The 17678-nt window shown below is 42.2% G+C and overlaps 1 long non-coding RNA gene across 1 annotated transcript in view; it reads right to left on the bottom strand.

Moving 5' to 3' along the window:
• Positions 1-16242: 16242 nt before the first annotated feature.
• LOC132524215 (uncharacterized) overlaps positions 16243-17678 on the bottom strand; it is a 100648-nt gene continuing 99212 nt past the window's right edge. Inside the window, exon 3 of the long non-coding RNA XR_009541824.1 lies at positions 16243-16340. This is a non-coding gene — a long non-coding RNA (uncharacterized LOC132524215). The remainder of the gene's footprint in view (positions 16341-17678) is intronic.

Here is a 17678-nt window from a genome sequence, read left to right on the forward strand (position 1 = left end):
CCTCTGGCTTTGCCAAACCCTCATGCTCGTGTACACACATTTTACAAGGGGGCAGTCCCGTTGCTAAAGGAACTCAAGTCACTTTTTCGTGATTGGCAGGAATGCTGGCTGTTTTAAATATCATACTGTTCCATGGTGAAGAATATTTTTTATTGCTAGTTCAATAGCATTTCACAGTTATTAAACCAGAGTCATTGTCCCTGGAGGCTCCCAAAGGTTCAGAAACTTTGGGGCCTGCCAGTTATCCCCATTGTTTCAATGTGGCTGTCATACTCTGACTGTGGCACTTAAGGTGTTTTGGGGGAAATGCTGAGAAAGAGGCTTTTCAAGGGTATCGTTTATAGTCAACTTCTTTTCATAAATAAGAGTTTATGGGACCAAATTCAATCACAAAAAATTATTTTGAAATGCTTAAAAATGCAAACCTTAAGGAATGGTAGACCTGTACTATTATAAATACACATGAAAGCATGTTGATTAAAAAATGTTTGCTATATTAGATGTGGCAAAACATCTTATAAATCCTGAGAGAAATGCCTGCCCAAAGTCATTGCTACACCCAAGTAACATGATCCAAGAAGGAGATGAATGGATGTGATCAGTGAAGGGGTACATAGATTTCTCTGCAAGGAAGGCCTCCCCCAGCTTAGTTAGTGGACAATGAAAATAGCCCATAAGTGACCTGGGTGGATGGCCTTGTACGACTGGCAGTTGTTAGTGACAATTGAGGACTCGGCCAGGAGAACAAGGCACCCCTTTGATGAAGCTAAGTGTTAGTGTGAGGAGAGAGTGCAGGGCCTGGGGCTGTTTCTTCAGGGCCAATATGAGATCCCAACAGGAGCACGTCGTCTTATGGGGGTCACCCCAAGGAGGAAACACTTAGGGTCTTTTGCGAACACCCAACTTTCTGGGAATTTGACTAATGTTTCATTATATCTCCTGACAGCACCGAGCTGGTTCGTGCAGATTTCACTCTGCTCATCTCTTTGTGTACTTTCTGTATTGTTTTCTTTTTCTTCCTTGGAGAAGAGTTTGTGAGGCCCTGAGGACCACACCAACACTCAAGTCAGTGGATGCACAGCTAATCTTCTGCTGAAAGAAAAATGGATTCTTATTTCTCTTCAAGTATCTCTGGGAACAACTGGGTGTTGGCAGGAACTTGCGTTTATCTAAACAAAAACAGAAGATGTATGACCTATCTAAGCTCTTCTGGCCAACTCTTCTCTGATGATACCACTCCATGGCAGGTTTCTGAGAATCTTTTATTTTTCTAGAACTTTAGAGGAAAATACCCTGTGCTTGATATTGTGGTCGATGAGTGTACGACGGTTGTGTGGGCCCTGGGTGGACATGGTTTTCTACTTCTCTTCATGAAAAGGAGACTCTCCCCATTCCTGGAAACTTCCTCTAGTTATTGTCTCTTCCCCCCTGCCTGTCCCCCATCCCAATTCCTGCCACTCTTTATTTCTCACCAACGGAAGTTAGGGCTCCCTTTATGCGATATGGAAGGCATACCCCTCCCCGTGATAACATTGAGGGACCATTGTCTCCTGACCGCATCTTTCCATCATCTATAATGCACATTTTGTACTGTTAATTTATATGTCTTTAGTCCACATCTTACATTTTTCCTCCAAACATTTCCTGCATCATTCAAAAATGTTTGAATGCATCATCATTCAAACATTTCCTGCATCATTTTCAAGGCTCTGCCTTTTAACATTTAAAAAACAGAAATCTTTAATGTTAATTCTAGACTACATCAATAAAACTTTTTAAGAAAGAAATGTAATGGTTGAGTTTTCTCATTATCAAAACAATCTTACTTTTGTCAGTGTTGAATCCTCCCTTCCTGTTAGTATTGGCTCAAGGAGCACTTGTGAGATGACTCGAATAAAATGGATCAGTGTCTGACCTTAAAACAATAATATCTTATAGAAAAAACCTGGAAGGATATATACCCAAACGATAGCATGGTTAGCTTTGGGGGATTTGGGTCATTTTTTCTGTCTTTTTCATACCTTTCTGTATACTGTGAATTTGTTCTTATACTAAAAAAAGAGGCTATTTTACACATAACCTCCCCCCCAAACTGTTTCGCATTATGGTGGTTTTGTAAGGAAGGGGTCATTGGCGAGGAGGTTGTGCCTCCAAAGAGGAGCGGTGTGTAAGGGCTTAGTCTGCTACCTACATTCGTGTGTCACTCTGAGTAAATCAGACTTCCTCGTGTGCAAGATGAGGACAGTGGCCTCCACCTGTAGAAGTTAAGGTGAGACTCTACTGAGATAACCCATGGAGAAAACGCTGATGTGTGTGAAGTGCTATCCACAGGGGAGGAATAACAATAGGTCTCCTTTGTTTGGGAGGAATCCGTGGGGCAAATGTAGACCAAGGATCTGAAACGAGGGCGTGTATACTTGGTGACCTGACACACAGGTTAGCATGAACGGAGGAGCCTTTCCCAGGAGCCTTTGAACTTGTGCAAGTAGCTTGATATTCTTAGTGGCTGCTCCCAGCACTGTTTTGTGAAGGGAAAGTGTGTGTGTGTGTGTGTGTGTGTGTGTGTTGGTAACCAAAGTGGTCAAAATGTAATATGCAATGACATCCAACTACATGCAAAAGTAATCACCAGAGCACCCAAATAACCCCACCAACTGACTGATCCAAGCGCTTTTGCAAAGTCTGGTTGATGTGGTGCCAAATGTTCGATCAAATCACAGAAAGGTAAAATGATTAAAAAACAGAAACCAAAACCAAACAGGAACAGCAGCAGCCTCTCAAAGAACACCCAACTAACCCACTAAATATAACAGCAGTCCAGGTGACATAAACCCCAGTGGAGTGTTCCTGGCTCCCTAGGAAGCAGTGGATGGACCTGGGGCCTGGCCATGGTGACAGTAAAGTGACCTTCTGGAAGCAGAAGCAGGTAGTAGCGAGCATGGGGGTGGGGGGTATACCCGGACCATCCATGGAGGCCCTGGACACCCCTGGGTCCTGGTGATGATGTCCTGTCTGCAGGGGCTCAGAACAATTTTCAACACCACTCACATGCCAGGCGGGGCTGCTGCTTTCACAGGTCTGGACTGCTCAGCAGTGAAGGGGTTACGTGTAAGAGGGATCAAAGTATTAAACTGTCATGTTGACAGTAAGTCGGGGAACTGGCTGTGCAGGGGCCTGAATAAATCTGCCCTTGACTTATGGATGAACCTCATTCAGCAGAAAATTATTTCTGCAGCATATTGAGTGCTGTGCTCTGATTGAGTCGCTGGAAGTTTACTTTAAAAGAAAGGTGGCAATGAGGAGAAGAGAATGGAAATTCAATCCACATGCGGTGCGGAGAACTATCCAGTAAATTCTTTCTCAGATAAAATAAGAAACAGAATGTGTAGGACTCTCAGAATATGGTACATTCCTTTGATAACTAAAATGTCTTAGGGGAAGAAAATGGACGAGGAGTGATTCTCGGTGAAGACTGATATGAAGCAGAGGGAGGGGTTAGGAGGAAGAAAACCTTAGTGATTTAGACAGGATTGTTCATTCATTTGTTCATGGAGTCCACCAGGCTTTATTGAGCGCTCACTATGGATGAGAAACGGTGGGTGTGGGGATGAGCGTAGCATCTTGCAGAGTCCATAGCTAATGAAGTAGATCTGCACACTCATTGTACACCTAGAGTTTGTCCAGCACCAGCTCAGCTCCACATAGCACTATGGCGACCTTCTCTGAATAAACTGAGAGAATATAGTCAGATTTTAGGTATGAGAGAAGGGCTGACACTTTTTCCCAGTACATTTTCCCAATTCAACATAAGGAGTAGAGCTGTCATGAATCTGAAAGGCCGATTTAACAAAAATAGATATCTCTTTCTTAGATGATATATGATTTATATCTTCATATTGCTTTTTTTTTTTTCTTTATAACATTTCAGAAAGAAAAGAAAGGTTAAGACCGGGGGAGCCTGTATTTTTCAGTCCAGTTCATGAAGGCACAAAGAATCCTTTCAATCCCAGACCAGAGAGAATTTGAATTCAAAGGATAATTTGGGAGACAGAACTTCTCTTTCTGCCAGTTTTGAAACTATTGGGAAAAGTTCAAGAAAATGAGTTTTCCTCTTTTGAATAATTTATTTGCTGTTTGTTTGCTGGCTTTCTCTGTATCCTTTCACCCCCAGAGCTGCAATGAGTTAAGAGCATAAGGTGTCAGATATTGGCTTCTTGTTGCTGTTGGGGGTCTCTAAATTTATGACCTCTCTGGGCATTCCAGGCACAGATAATATATATTTTACAGAGATCCACAGGTTTCATTTTCTCCTCCAAGTTTGGGAGCTTTTTGTTCGAAGGGGTGATTTGTTTTGCTGTAGCGGAGCCAGCCACGTTGCTGGAAGTTTCAGCAGAGAACCTGATGCTCTGTGGTATCCGAGCTTTGGGAGAATCTTCCTGACCAATTTACTCACTTCTGTGAGCAGGGATGGTGGGTTCTTCCCATCTAGGGGCATGGCGGCACCGAGACAGAACCCGCTGGCTGTTGTAAGACAGAGGTTCTAAGGCTCAGAAAGATTCTTGTCTGCTCGTGAGTGTGGTGGTTGGATGAGTGCGGGCAAGGTAGTGGTGGGCTGAAAGGATGAATTATGCTCATGTTCATCTCTCAGCGATGCAGGGGACAATGATATGGTTAGTCCAGGGGTTGTTCCATGAAGGACTGGACTGCCACTTAACAGACCCGGGTTAACCATCCAACGTGCAATACCCTAGTACAGTTTATTTGCTCCCAGTAAAGAGAATGTCCAGGAGGGTATAGATCCCCGGAGGGGGAATGATTTCAGAGGATCCTTGTGACTTTCCCATCTCTATCCCTACCCCTAACCCCATCCCCATCCCCATCTCCACCTCCACCTCCATCATTATCTCTCTTTCTGAGAAGGGAGGGTGGAACTCTGAGTAGCCTGAAGAGGACTGGGGCTGTGGTTAGCTCTCCAGGTAAACCTGGATAGAGCCTTGGGCTTACAGACCTGGAGAGGCTGATGAAACCAATTATTGCCAAGAAAACTGACTGCTATTGACCAAGCTTCTCTCAGTGTGTTAAGTATTTAATGATGCATTTTATTATTTGAAGGATGTTATTCATAAGCTTAATTTAATATCTTTTTATGAACACATTTTTTAAAACCTTAGCACCTATTTAACTATACAAATAAATTTTATCCTAACAGGGGACCCTGGTGAAGGATATATTATATACGGATGCTTAGAACCCTGCGATGATTTTGGCCACCCTCGGTGAATTATGTCATCATGCTGTTCCTGGTTTCCCCTACACATACAAGAACACACCTCTTTCACTTTCCTCATGGTGTGTAAAGACTAAGGTGATGTCCCTCCTCGCCCTATCCCCACCAAGATCCAAAGTTCTCTGGGAAGCTTTTACAGAGTGAAAATAATGACGATTTTCTTTTATTTTGATCATTGTAATTTGGTCACCTTAATTTAGAACCAGAAGTGAAGTAGACATTTGATGGTGTCATGAATATTGTGAGTTATACGATCTATTTTAATTCCCAACCTATAAATACATTCATGTTGTCTTTTTAGGAGGTCATATATCTCTTTTTGCCCAAATCCTGCCATGACATGTACCAAATATGTTCTTGAGCACTTCTCTCTCTCTGCTTAAGAGATAACTGCTAGAAAACATCTGGTCCCAATGCTCAGAGTGGCTCTTTTCCTTTCCCGCTGTCCAGTCTCCCCTTTTCTTACCTAAGCCAAAGTCTTTTTCTTCACACTTGAATTCAGAGAGATCACGCTGGACAAAGGGACTGGAGAACTCAGAGGGAACTTTTGACAAATGCCTCGGCAGGCATGAGGTGGTGAGAAGGAGGCCGGAGAAGCTGAAGGGGAAAAAAAAAATTTAAGCTAAGAATGAAGAGGAGGGGGTACCAGTGATCGTGGAGGAGGGCTTGATTATCAATTGAAAATTCCTAGCCTGAAACAAAGGAGACTTGAAGCATTCAAAAGAAAGGCAAACCATGGAACTCAAACAAAGCTGGTGAATTACAAGAGAGAGTATTATATGAGCGCCCAACAGTGTCAGGATATTCCATCCTCAGAGGGCGTGTGGAAATCCACCAAGTGGCTCGATTAAAAACTCAGGAAAAATGAAAAGAAAGGAATGTGCCTGAGTAGAAATTTTCACAAGGCAAGCTTGTTTTTTAGCTTGGTATATCTCAGATTGAAACTTAGCCAAATAATTGCTGGGAAAATATTTGGTTAGGTTTCGAAAGACTGTTTGGAGAAACTCACTAGTTGTAAAATGGAATATTTGGAATGACTGCCTGGGAAAGATAAACTTAAAAGCTGGAGAGGTGTGCTCAGTAGACCTAAGGGAACAAAAAGGCGTAGAGAAGGGCACGGTATTTGGTATTCTTAAGGATGAAAGCAAAGGTGTCCGAGCAGTAGTTAATTTGCCAAATTTTGAGTTTTGAGTGGTTTTCTTGATGTGGTTTCCAGGAAAGATTATAGCTTTAGTCTTTTATGCAAAGTGGTGTCTTGTTATAGAACAAAAAGCAATAGACTCTAGTCACTGTATCTGAAACCCTGAATTCTGCTTCAGGCATCCGTCTCACGTCTAGTTAACTGTAGAAATAAAATTGGAGGGAATTTGGCCTCTCAGGTTATAGGGCTGGAAAATGCTTTGAGAGGCCTTCTGGTTGGATTACTTCTAAACCCTCCTGGACAGATGAAAATTTATCTTATTTTTAAATGTTCCCCAGAGGAAGAGTGTCCACAGGCTCCCTTAGTAACTCATTTCAGTTTTTAACGACCTCCACATTCAGGAAATTCCTTCTTCTGTCTTACCTAAACCCACTCTGCTGCAGCTTAAGTCCATTTTCTTTTGACCTGCCCCAGAAAAGATGGGAAAAAGAGGTCACCCTCTTTGCATAAACATCCTTTCACATAATTAAAGATAAAATTTTAAATCGAAAATGTTCTCTATCTCCTCTTCTTTATCACATTGAATCTCCCCACTTCCTTTAGCCTTCCCCGAGGGGTTCCATCTTTAATCTCTTGTTCACCTTTGCTGTAGCCTCAGAAACTCCCTCAGTTGTCTGAAGTATAGCTCTGGGATGGGAGAAAAGAGAGACTGTGGCAATGCACGTCCTCACGTCCTTCCCCAGGACAGAGCTGATGGAAGAGACTAAATGGTACTGACGATATTTAAAAAATTTTCTCGCCCGCATTATATTTGTTTTCAAGGTCAAATTGTGCTCGTACAATAGGTCTGTGGACATTATTAAGGATACATATCTTTAGGTTTTGGAGGAGTGAAAATAAAAAAGAAGTAGAACAGTACATTCATACAGTATACTAAGAATTACTTGGTATAATACAAGGATAAGTTCAATTATTTTTTCAGATAAGCAAAAATCTGTTTTTGCTCATGGGGTCCTTCCATTAGGTAGAGGCATTTCAGAAAATATCCTTTCAGCTTTGCCCAGTTGTTATTGAAATTTTCCACGAATTCGTTTCTGGTCCTGGGGCTGAACCACTGATCTTGCCCTCATTCTTGGGGATGAGACCCTAGAACCTAACTAGATACCACCTTTACCAGAACTTTACACAAATACTTCCAGGGCAGGGCTAAGTCTCGACTTGCTTTCTTGGGCATCAAAGCTGTTGGCTAAACAAAATAATGTATCTTTCATAATTTATTTTTGCATTAAACTAGATCCTTTTCTTATCCGTTTATACAGAATGGCCAACATATTTTGATATTTGGGGATCAGAGGATCACAGAGATGGCTTTTTTGTAACTTGTGTTTTTTCCTAATTTCTAAAAGAACTCGAGAAACAATGTGAAGCATTCTCAGATTCCTTGTAGTTTTCAAAACATGCTTGTGGGGGAGTTAAATGGGAAACAGGTGCTTTCAAAAATATATTGCTATTTTTATGAATCATATATTTACTCTTACTTGTGTCTTAGCAACAGATCATAGAAGAAATCAAAGCACGCAGAGAGCAGCTACTTGTCAATCACCATGAAGAGTGAGCTCATAGCAAACCAGGGGGCAGTGCTGGTTAGGAGAGGGGGTCCTAGATGCTTCTAGGACCCCACATGTGGTCTCTAGGACTCCACATACTCATCCATGTTTATTCTTATTTAGTAAAGGGCCCCTATCATGGGCCAGGCATTAGTCTAAGTCCTAGGGTTACTGCAGAGAATAAAAAGACAAAAATCACTGCCCTCAGAGAACCTACATTTAGTTTTGGTTTCATATACTTATGTCTCACAGCACCTAATAGAGTTGGAAATTGTACCTTTAAAATGTATTACTTGTTTTGCAGCCATAAAATGATTACTTATGAGAAGTTTATAATCATGTGGAAAATGCTTCCTTGGTTATAATGTTAACTGAAAAGAAGGATACAAAGTTGTATATGAATCTGTTCTAAGTCAAAACTGAAAACAGCAATGTCATCATCCCTTTTAACCCCTCCCCCCACACAAATAAAGGTTACAATAAACAGATATGCAGGAAAGACTAAAAGAAAATACAACAAAGTGTTAATGGTGCTTGTCTTTGGGTATCAGGATGACAGGCAGTTCATCTGCTTTGTATTTTCTGCATCTTTCTTTTTTTGGTAGTAATCAAATATTACCTTTCAAATGGAAGGACACGTGTTCATTGCAAGAAAACTAATTAATCAGAATTCTAGTAAACTTGAGAGATATTTTTCTAAGGCTTGTCTTCTAAGAACCAGAGGCTGTAGAATGATCCAGCTGGCATTTTACTATTTTCTCTCTCAACGTGGAGGCCTTGTAGGTTACTGATCACTGCACTGGAGATTCTCTTATTTACCACCTTACAGGAGGTAGAGTCAGGAAGGTTGAGTCCATTGGTTCTGTGTGCAAACGTCCAGAGTTTGCCCGGCATTGGGTGGTTGGTACACTAATGCACTTTCTATTTTGGGTACCCAAATAAAATGGCTGTTTAGCACACTCAAGTCTGGTTGGTCTGGAAGCCAGGGCTCCAGGACTCCTTTTAAACTCCTGTTGTCAGAACATCTGAAACTACTGTAGCACCAAACACTTGAATAATAAGAGTTAAGGAGGAAGCAAAAGCGGCCTGGGTGATTTTTTCTTCTTCTTCTTCTTTTTAATAGGAAGGAAACTCAATCAAACTTTGCATACAAATGTGATAAAGCTCTATTGCTCAGCTTTTAATGAGAGCATGGAATTCTAAGTAAACATGGATGAAATACAACTTGTCAGCACAAAAATACCGCCTGTCACAGCCATTTGTGTATAAAATATGACCCGCAGGTTTGAACCATATGGTTACATGAGTTCTAATTTACGCGGCATCTTCTTAAGTCAGCAGAATGCGTCCTGGCCTGCTTGTGGGAGGTAGAGTCAGCACCTCACCCAGCGAAGTGGAGAGGGCTCCCCGGGGGGTTAGGCCGGTTTCAGCTGCTGCAGTGGAGACTGGAGCTTTGCAAGGCGAATGGCACATTCCCCGGACGACTCAGGCGCTTCCAGGAAGAGGCAGGGCTGACCAGCCTGTCCCTATGATCAGCTTGCAAAGTCTAACGTGTGAAACTGAAAAATATTAAACATCACAGCTTGGACTTAGGCGTTACTTCTGTCCCCACTGGGGACGTCGGGTGGGGGGGGGTGGTGGTGGGGAGAAACACAATCCCCTCTAGACGCGAAGGGGAGAGCGGACATTTGGATGCTATTTTAAAGCAATGTTTAATGAAGTGAGAAAATGCATTTGCAGCGTTGTGCTCCATGGCACATATACGCAAGCCCAGAAGGGCACAATGGACACATTCTGTGATTTAGACATGAATTGGAAAAGCCAAGGAGATGCCATCGAAATAAAAATCAGACTCGAAAGTCTAAGCTGAGCCAGAAACAGATGGACTTTTGCTACTTAAAAAAGAAATTCTTCTGTCCTCTCCTCTTTTTCCCCCTCAAGCTGTGCCCTGTCACTATCTTAAGATGACCTTTCCACCGGGTCTCCCTGAGATGCTTTCAGTGAACTGGTTGGAGCAAGTGACTCTTGACCTTTCTGCAAATTCGCGGGGAGCCCCAGGGTTCTCTGGCTGTCCTCTGGGTGGTCCCCGAAGACCAGGCTGCAGATGTCTGCTCCTGATAAGTCTGGAGACCAGGGGCGGGAAGAGACCCATCATGGGCTCCGCTGGAGGGTTAAGTAGCTGCCGGCCAAGTGCTGGGGCCCAGAGCAGCTGCTCACCCTGGGAGACAGGGCTTCGGGCTTCAGTTTTTTGTTTTCTTGGCAGGTGCGGGGGAGGGCACTCTTGCTTTTTGAAGATTCCTTTTCTCCTGCCACAGTCAGCTGACAATGAAATCTTTCAAGTGTTGACATTCTGCTAAAGGATATTATCAGCACTAACATGGAAAATAAGGCTCAGATGTTCATTCTAAGTAAGTCTCTAAGCGGAGACTGCGATTCACATTGCTTTGGAAGAATAAACAGAGCAGCCTTCTCAGGAAAGAACGTTTGTCCAGCAGGTATAAAAGGGGAATAACTGATTAAGCATAACAGAGAAAATAAATCTAGAAACCATTGTTTTTTTTGCTAACAAATCGTTGTCACTACAGAGAAGCAATCTGACGTTTACTGAGCACCTACTAAGTACCAGGTACTGACCCGGGCACTTTTTGACCTCACCACACACTGCGAAGGTGCTGGTATTGCTCCTCTTTTAAGATGAGGAAACAGAAGTTCACAGAGATTTAGACACATGTCCTTGGGCACAAAGCTAATAAGCAGTTGAGCCAAATGACTCAGATCTGTTGAATCCGAATCTCATGCTCTTTCCCTTATACTCTCACAGTTAACAGCTGTTTCGAGGGAATAGTAGGCTGTTGCTCAAAACTGAGAATGTGTTTTCTTCATTTCCTGTAAAAAGCTGGAATTTACTTGTGATTTGAGGTGAGGCGTCCTACATGGGAGAGTGAAGACTGAGGTTGCTATCATTTCTAAGTATATGATGGCTTCCTATAGAGAAGCCATTCATCATCATCATCATCATTATCAAAATAGCTAACATGTATTTGTTTTATAGCTTACAGAGAACTCTTCCAATTGGATTCTCCTAACATTCTTGTGAGACAGATAATATTAGTTTCCTAATTGTGCAGAGAAGGAAGTTGAGAGTAGCTCAAGTTCATGGTGGCAGGATCTTTGACTCTAGAGCAGAGCTGTCCAATAGACCTTTTTTTTTTTTTTTTTTTTTTTGCGGTACGTGGGCCTCTCACTGTTGGGGCCTCTCCCGTTGCGGAGCACAGGCTCCGGACGCGCAGGCTCAGCGGCCATGGCTCACGGGCCTAGCTGCTCCACGGCATGTGGGATCCTCCCGGACCGGGGCACGAACCCGCGTCCCCTGCATCGGCAGGCGGACTCTCAACCACTGCGCCACCAGGGAAGCCCCCAATAGACCTTTTGCCATGATTGAAATGTTCTCTATCTATGCTGCTCAGTATGATAACCACCAGCCACATGTGGCTGTTAAGCACTTGAAATGGGGCTAATATAACTGAATTTTAAGGGGCTAGTGGCCCCCATATTAAACAGCACATCTCTAAAACCTGTCCTGTTGTTTTCTTGGCCATGTTTTCTCCATTTGGTGCAGCAGTTCTGAAGACTGAAGGAAGGAGAATGAACACAAACTCTAGGACCCAATTTTGATGGCTACAAAACTCTTCCAACACTGAAAGGAGCTGCAAGAGGTTACACATGAACCTTGCATGATTTCCCTGTGTGGAGGCCACTAGGCTGTGTGATACTCTGATTTGTCTGGGGTTCTTAACTATGTTGTTCCCCCCCCACCCCCAAAACCTCCAGGACAGGCTAAACCAAACTCTTCCCGTTTCTTTCTAGCCATATGGTCTTATGACAAACATGACAAATTCCTGCTCTGTATGGTCTGAATCTTGTTAATCTGCCAACTGCTTAGCAGCCATTATAAAGCAGCTTTTATCTGGAGATTCTCATTAGAATGTGAAATTAGTCTAAGCCTAAACTACATTTTGCCAAATCCCCCCTCAGTCTGCTTTTGAAATAGAGTCTGTTCACAATAGAGCTTTTGTTTCTTGAGTGTCAGGCTGTCTTCCATGAGGCCAGATAATTTGCTTTAAAATTTTTTTATTATCAGATATATAGTATTTGCTGCAGCCTAAACTTTGGTAGCAATACATATATATTAATATGTATATAAATATATATATGTATATTTAAAGTTTCACTTCTGCAACAGAGAAAAAATATCTTTTGTTGCCCAATAAATAAATGATTTTAATGGCCTCATAAAAAATACTTTTAAAATATTATTTTGTTAAATTTCATCTGACCTACTGATGCATCTAGTTACTCCTTTGTTATTAAAATCTCTCAACATTGCCAAGAAACAATTTTGCTTTTCTACACTATTCTTCAGTGATGGTAAGTGATACAAAGAATCAGAAGTGGACAGATTAAAACAAAATTAAAAAATAAAGTTAAACTAAGGAGGATAGGTATGTATATGTGGTTCCCCTAAAAATTTATAATTTATTTTTTTGAAATAACCTTATTAGGTTTTACAAAACAATTCATGCTAAGAAGAAAAATTTTGAAAAGTTATCCCAAGACTTTCTTAAGTGATAAAATTTTTTTAAAAGATTTTTTTTGAAAAACTGAAATGAAGTGACCTACTCTATATTTAGTGAGAAATAAAGACAATTTTAAAAAAGAGAGAAAGAAAATGAACATTTTGTATCATCATCCCTTCTTAGAAGAAAGGATGTCGTAATACTGAAAAAAGAAGGAAACAATGTCAGAATAAAGAATAGCTACTTAAGGTGAACAAAGTTAGCCTCAGAGTGATCACTGCAAGGTCTTCTCTTTCTCATTTTGACCCAGACCTGGAAATGTTGGAAGGCACTTGTAGACAATACGTATAGAGAAGAAAATAAAACTCCCCTTGAATTCCACCTGGCATGCTGTTTGATTTTATTACACTTTATCGAGATAGTTATGACTATGTCTGTGAAAGGACTTGAATTTTCGTTGGTATTTCTTGTCGCTCGCTGCCTCTCTGCCTTCACTACTTCCCTTTCTAGAGTGTTTGCAAAGCTTGCCTAAAGGCAAAACGACTGCAAGTACCATACGATCAACACAATCTTTAGAGTCATGTATGTTTTTTCCGTCTTGTTGACTTGCCTTAAAAAGTATCTATCAGTCCAACAAAACAAGATGGGAGATAACTTGAATAGGAAGTGTGTGCCACTCAAAGCCCATATTTTCCTCTGTCCCTGCCAAGAACAGTTACTAAGCAGTAGGAGGAATTATTGTATACTAGCTAAGAGCTTGGGCTTTGGAGCCCGCTGCTCTTAGCACATCCTTGTACTAGCTTGATAAGGTTCTGAGTATCGGTTTTCCCATCTGCAAAATGGGGCTGCCTATGTCTTCCCACTTACGAAAGTTGTCATGAAGATTGAATGTCAGTTGGTTTGCACAGGATCTGGACCATGGTAAGGGCGCAGTGAATGGCAGCCATTGTTATTTTTATGTGCAGGACACTGGGCACTGGGTGGAAGGTAAAGAAGCCTTTGTGTTTCTCATTGTTTGGGCCGCATTGTCACTGCTCACTAAGTATCAATACTAAGCAACAGAGAAAGTGGGTGGATGCTTGTTGGAAAGGGCATGAAGGGTCTGTGCAGGGCAAATGTCGACTCTTTGATGTGCTGCTGGGTCATAGTAAGCTTCTCAGAAACCCCTCCGGCCTCGAATTTGCCTCCTGCTGAATGTCGACGTTCTCTGAGGTGTGGCATCCAAGAGGGAGAAGTTGAGAGAAAGCTCAAGTGTGGGTGGGACTCCCCCGAAGAAAAAGCTGCCCAAGGAATGTGGGGGGCTGGGACTTGAATCATCAATCGCCTTTTGTGAAGGGGTCCAAGATCTTAGATGCTCCCTGGGAGGGCTTAGTTTTCAGAGAAGACAAGTTCTAGAAAAAGGTTTGTTGCTTGAGGAAAAAAATAAAGATATTTTTATTTTTTCATTTTTATTCTGATTTTGTTTTTGTCAAGGAGCAGGGGTGGAATCCGGGGAAGATGGAGCAGTTCCTAGAAGCACTCAGAACTCATCTGCAAATCTACTGGGCTAAAGCAGCTTTCATGTCTCATGTTCTAAACAAGCTTTATTTTATTTTATTTTAGTCCATCAGAACTGGCTTGGTTTTTGTTGTAGAGTTTTTGGTTAATGGGAGAAGCCCATTTTTGGCTGCAGATACCAGTCTCTTCTTCTTTCTTGGCTATTCCCCTCGCTAGGAAAGAACTCTCGGTGCCTGCAGCGTTCCAGAAGGTATTGTTTGAATGTAGAAAAATATTGACTGAAATATTGGGGCTATAACTTTGGAAAATTATTTCCAAACAGTAACTCCCCTAAGCTTCATTTTCCCATCTTTCAAATGGGGATAATAATAACACCTAACTTATAGGGTGTTTGTGAAGAACAAATGTGATAACGCTTGCAAAAAACTGAGCACCGCACCTGAGCTGTCAGCTCCAAGAAACTGTCAGCTGATACCGTGATTGTCGCCAGACAAGTAGAAAGAAGCTTGACATCTCACAGCTTATGTCGCTGATTTCTGAGCTCGGGACAGCACCGGTGCATTTCCTTCTGTCACAATTTTCTGCTCTTAGGAACTTGTGGGGTGTGTCCCCCCAGCCCCCAACCCCAATCAGAAGCAAAACTAGGGGTGGTGAAAAAAGGAATCATTGCTCCCTGTAAGCACACTCTTCCAAAAGTGGTGCCTTTTTAACACATTTTAAGACATGTTGACTTGAGATTTGTTAGATTTATGATGAAAAGATACCAGACAAAGCCGGGGGATATATATCAGTGGAACACAATTAAGGCAGTCAGGGGGGTGGAGGCTTTCTCATGTGTTCATTCCCTCACCTACCCATGGTGTGGGTCCTCGCCCCTCCCCACCCCCTGCTCATTCCCGCTGTAACAGGAACATGGCTGCCCCTCTGCCTCCTGGTACTGGGGTCTCAGGCTCCCCTTTCCTCCCCAGGCTTTTCTCAGGGTTGAGTCATGCTTTATTTGGAATCTAGAGCTATGTGAGGCCCCTCTCGCATAGCTGTAGGAAATGAAGGTAAAATGAGGCAAAAGGTGCTTAAAAATTCTAATAAAAGTCAAGAAGACAAAGCCTGTCAATAAGTGGTGCCTCTTTTGAATCTTCTAAGCATGGTGATAGATGGTGCTGCACCTTCCACATTTTCACCTTTGTGATCAATGCTTATTAAATGGGTGGTTAGGCTCCAAGACACATTCTGTGGCTATGCAACGGAGTTTGTGTAATGTTTAATTTTTGTTTTTCCCGTTTCAACCTAATTATTCCACTGTGAGGACAGAGTGCATGCCTTTCAATCTGGTGAGTATTCCCTTTTCCCAATGTCTCCTAAAGCTGGCTGTGTGTCAGAAAAAAACTGGGGGCAGGAGTTGTCAAACAATTATGGGCCTTGCCCTTAAAGGTAATTCAGTGGGTCTGGGCTGGGGCCTAGGGATGCCCATTTTTAATCACCCATTCTGGGAGATTCTGATGGAGTCAGTTCATAGACCTGCATTTAGGAACTACTCTATCAGTCACACACACACACACACACACACACACACACACACACACACACACACTCTGCTGCTCTCAGCAGATAATAAATCCTTCCATGGGATCAGAAGCTCAGGGCCTCCCTTTTCCAAAGGAGACAGCCCTCAAGAAGATTTTGAATGATAAGAAGCCAAGCCTGGTCAAATTCCCAGGGATGGAATTTAACAGTGACTGATTAGGCATCATCTGCTATTTGAATGTTATAATAAAGACGAATGAGAACTTGGGAGAAGATCTCTCTATAACTCACCTACAGCAGTCAGTGCCCTACAGGGCAGGCCACAGGGCAGGCTGCTGGGTCCCAGGAAGAGCACTTATTAGTTAATAGGTATGCACTGAGCTTATAAAATGTTTTCTTAAACGACAAAATCCTAAACATTATACAGGGTCCTATTTTGTGGTTCATATGCTGACTAAATTCCCAGATGACTTTAATGAGCAAATGGCAGCCCATTAAAATTACAGTAGTTTTGCAGAGAAAATAGCTCCCCAGAGGAGGGGAAGAAAACCAGCAGGCTGCTACTGAGTTGATAGCTGTCCCATGAGCTCCCTTCTCTTGCCCAAAGCTCACCGGTGGAAGAAAATCTGCTGTTCTGAAAAATCTTCGCTCCTGCGTGGCTCATCCTCCTGTGTCTGAGACATTGCTAAACAGGTCCCAGCCTTGCTAACCTGGAAGCAACAGAAAAAACAATACTTTTGAGTGCATTTTGCCTAATAAAGAAAACATTTATTATTAACCACTGGGAGAGAATGAAGTTCTTTTTCCATTTTGGTATAGAGACCTCAGCTTGCTTTCTAAGAGGTGATATTGTAAAGCAATAACCACTTACTTTTACTAAGTTATCAAACTGCAACCTCTGTTTCTGTTAGAGGTCACTGTAATGTCTGCTTTGCCCTCAGAAAAGGCACTGTCATGCAGACCAAAGGGGCAGTTTCTGAGCTCCTCTCTTTTTTCCCCTGTATTCTTCTGAGAGCCCATATGATGCCCAGACATGCTCAGGATATGGTTCTCCCCACCTTAAAGTTTGTTCTTTGGAGACAGCATCCTGAAGATTTCTTTTCAGTGCACATCACCACGCAAGTATCCTTCATCCTGAGCCGTGGGGAGAGTTTTTAAGATAAGCCTTAGATAAGCCTTCTGTTTCAGCTCTCGTGTGTGATTTGTGCTAAATACAGCATTCTAGAACCCTTGCCATCACAGGTCCCTAAGAGGGCCTCAGCCTTCAATTGACAAATTATGAAAGTCAACGGAACAAAAAAGATATTTATTATATTAAATGATATTATAGTATACTGTACTGTAGCATATATCAGCACTATCTAATGGAACTTTCTGAGATGATGGAAATGTTTTATATCTATTCTATCTAATAGGCGGCTACATGTGGTTACTGAGCACTTGAAATGTGGCTAGTGTGACTGAGGAACTGAATTTTAACTTAATTTTTTTAGATCTCCTTTTTTCTCGAGCAGTTTAAGGTTTACAGCAACGTTGAGAGGAAGTTATAGAGATTCCCCATGTACCCTCTGCCCCGACACATGCACAGCCTCCCCCATTATCAGCATCCCCCCACCAGAGTGGTGCATTGGTTACAATTGCTGAACCTCCACCGACACATCAGTATTACCCAAAGTCCATAGTTTACATTAGGGTCCACTCTTGGTGTTGTACATTCTGTAGGTTTGGAGAAATGTAAAGTAAGTATCCATCATTATAGTATCCTACAGAGGTCTTTCACTGCCCTAAACAATTCTCTGTGTCCTGCCTTCTCATCTTGTCTCCTCTCTCTACCACCTACTCACCACAATCTCCAGCAGCCACTCATCTCCCTACTGTCTCCATAGCCTTGCCTTTTTTCTGGAATCTTACAGAGTTGGTCTCATACAGTGTGTAGCCTTTCCAAATTGGTTTCTTTCACTTAGTAAGATGCATTTAAGTTTCCTCCATGTCTTTTCATGGCTTGACAGCTCATTTCCTTTTACTGCTGAATAATATTCCATTGTCTG

This window comes from Lagenorhynchus albirostris, chromosome 8 (genome assembly GCF_949774975.1).
Source record: "Lagenorhynchus albirostris chromosome 8, mLagAlb1.1, whole genome shotgun sequence".
NCBI classification, from domain to species: domain Eukaryota; kingdom Metazoa; phylum Chordata; class Mammalia; order Artiodactyla; family Delphinidae; genus Lagenorhynchus; species Lagenorhynchus albirostris.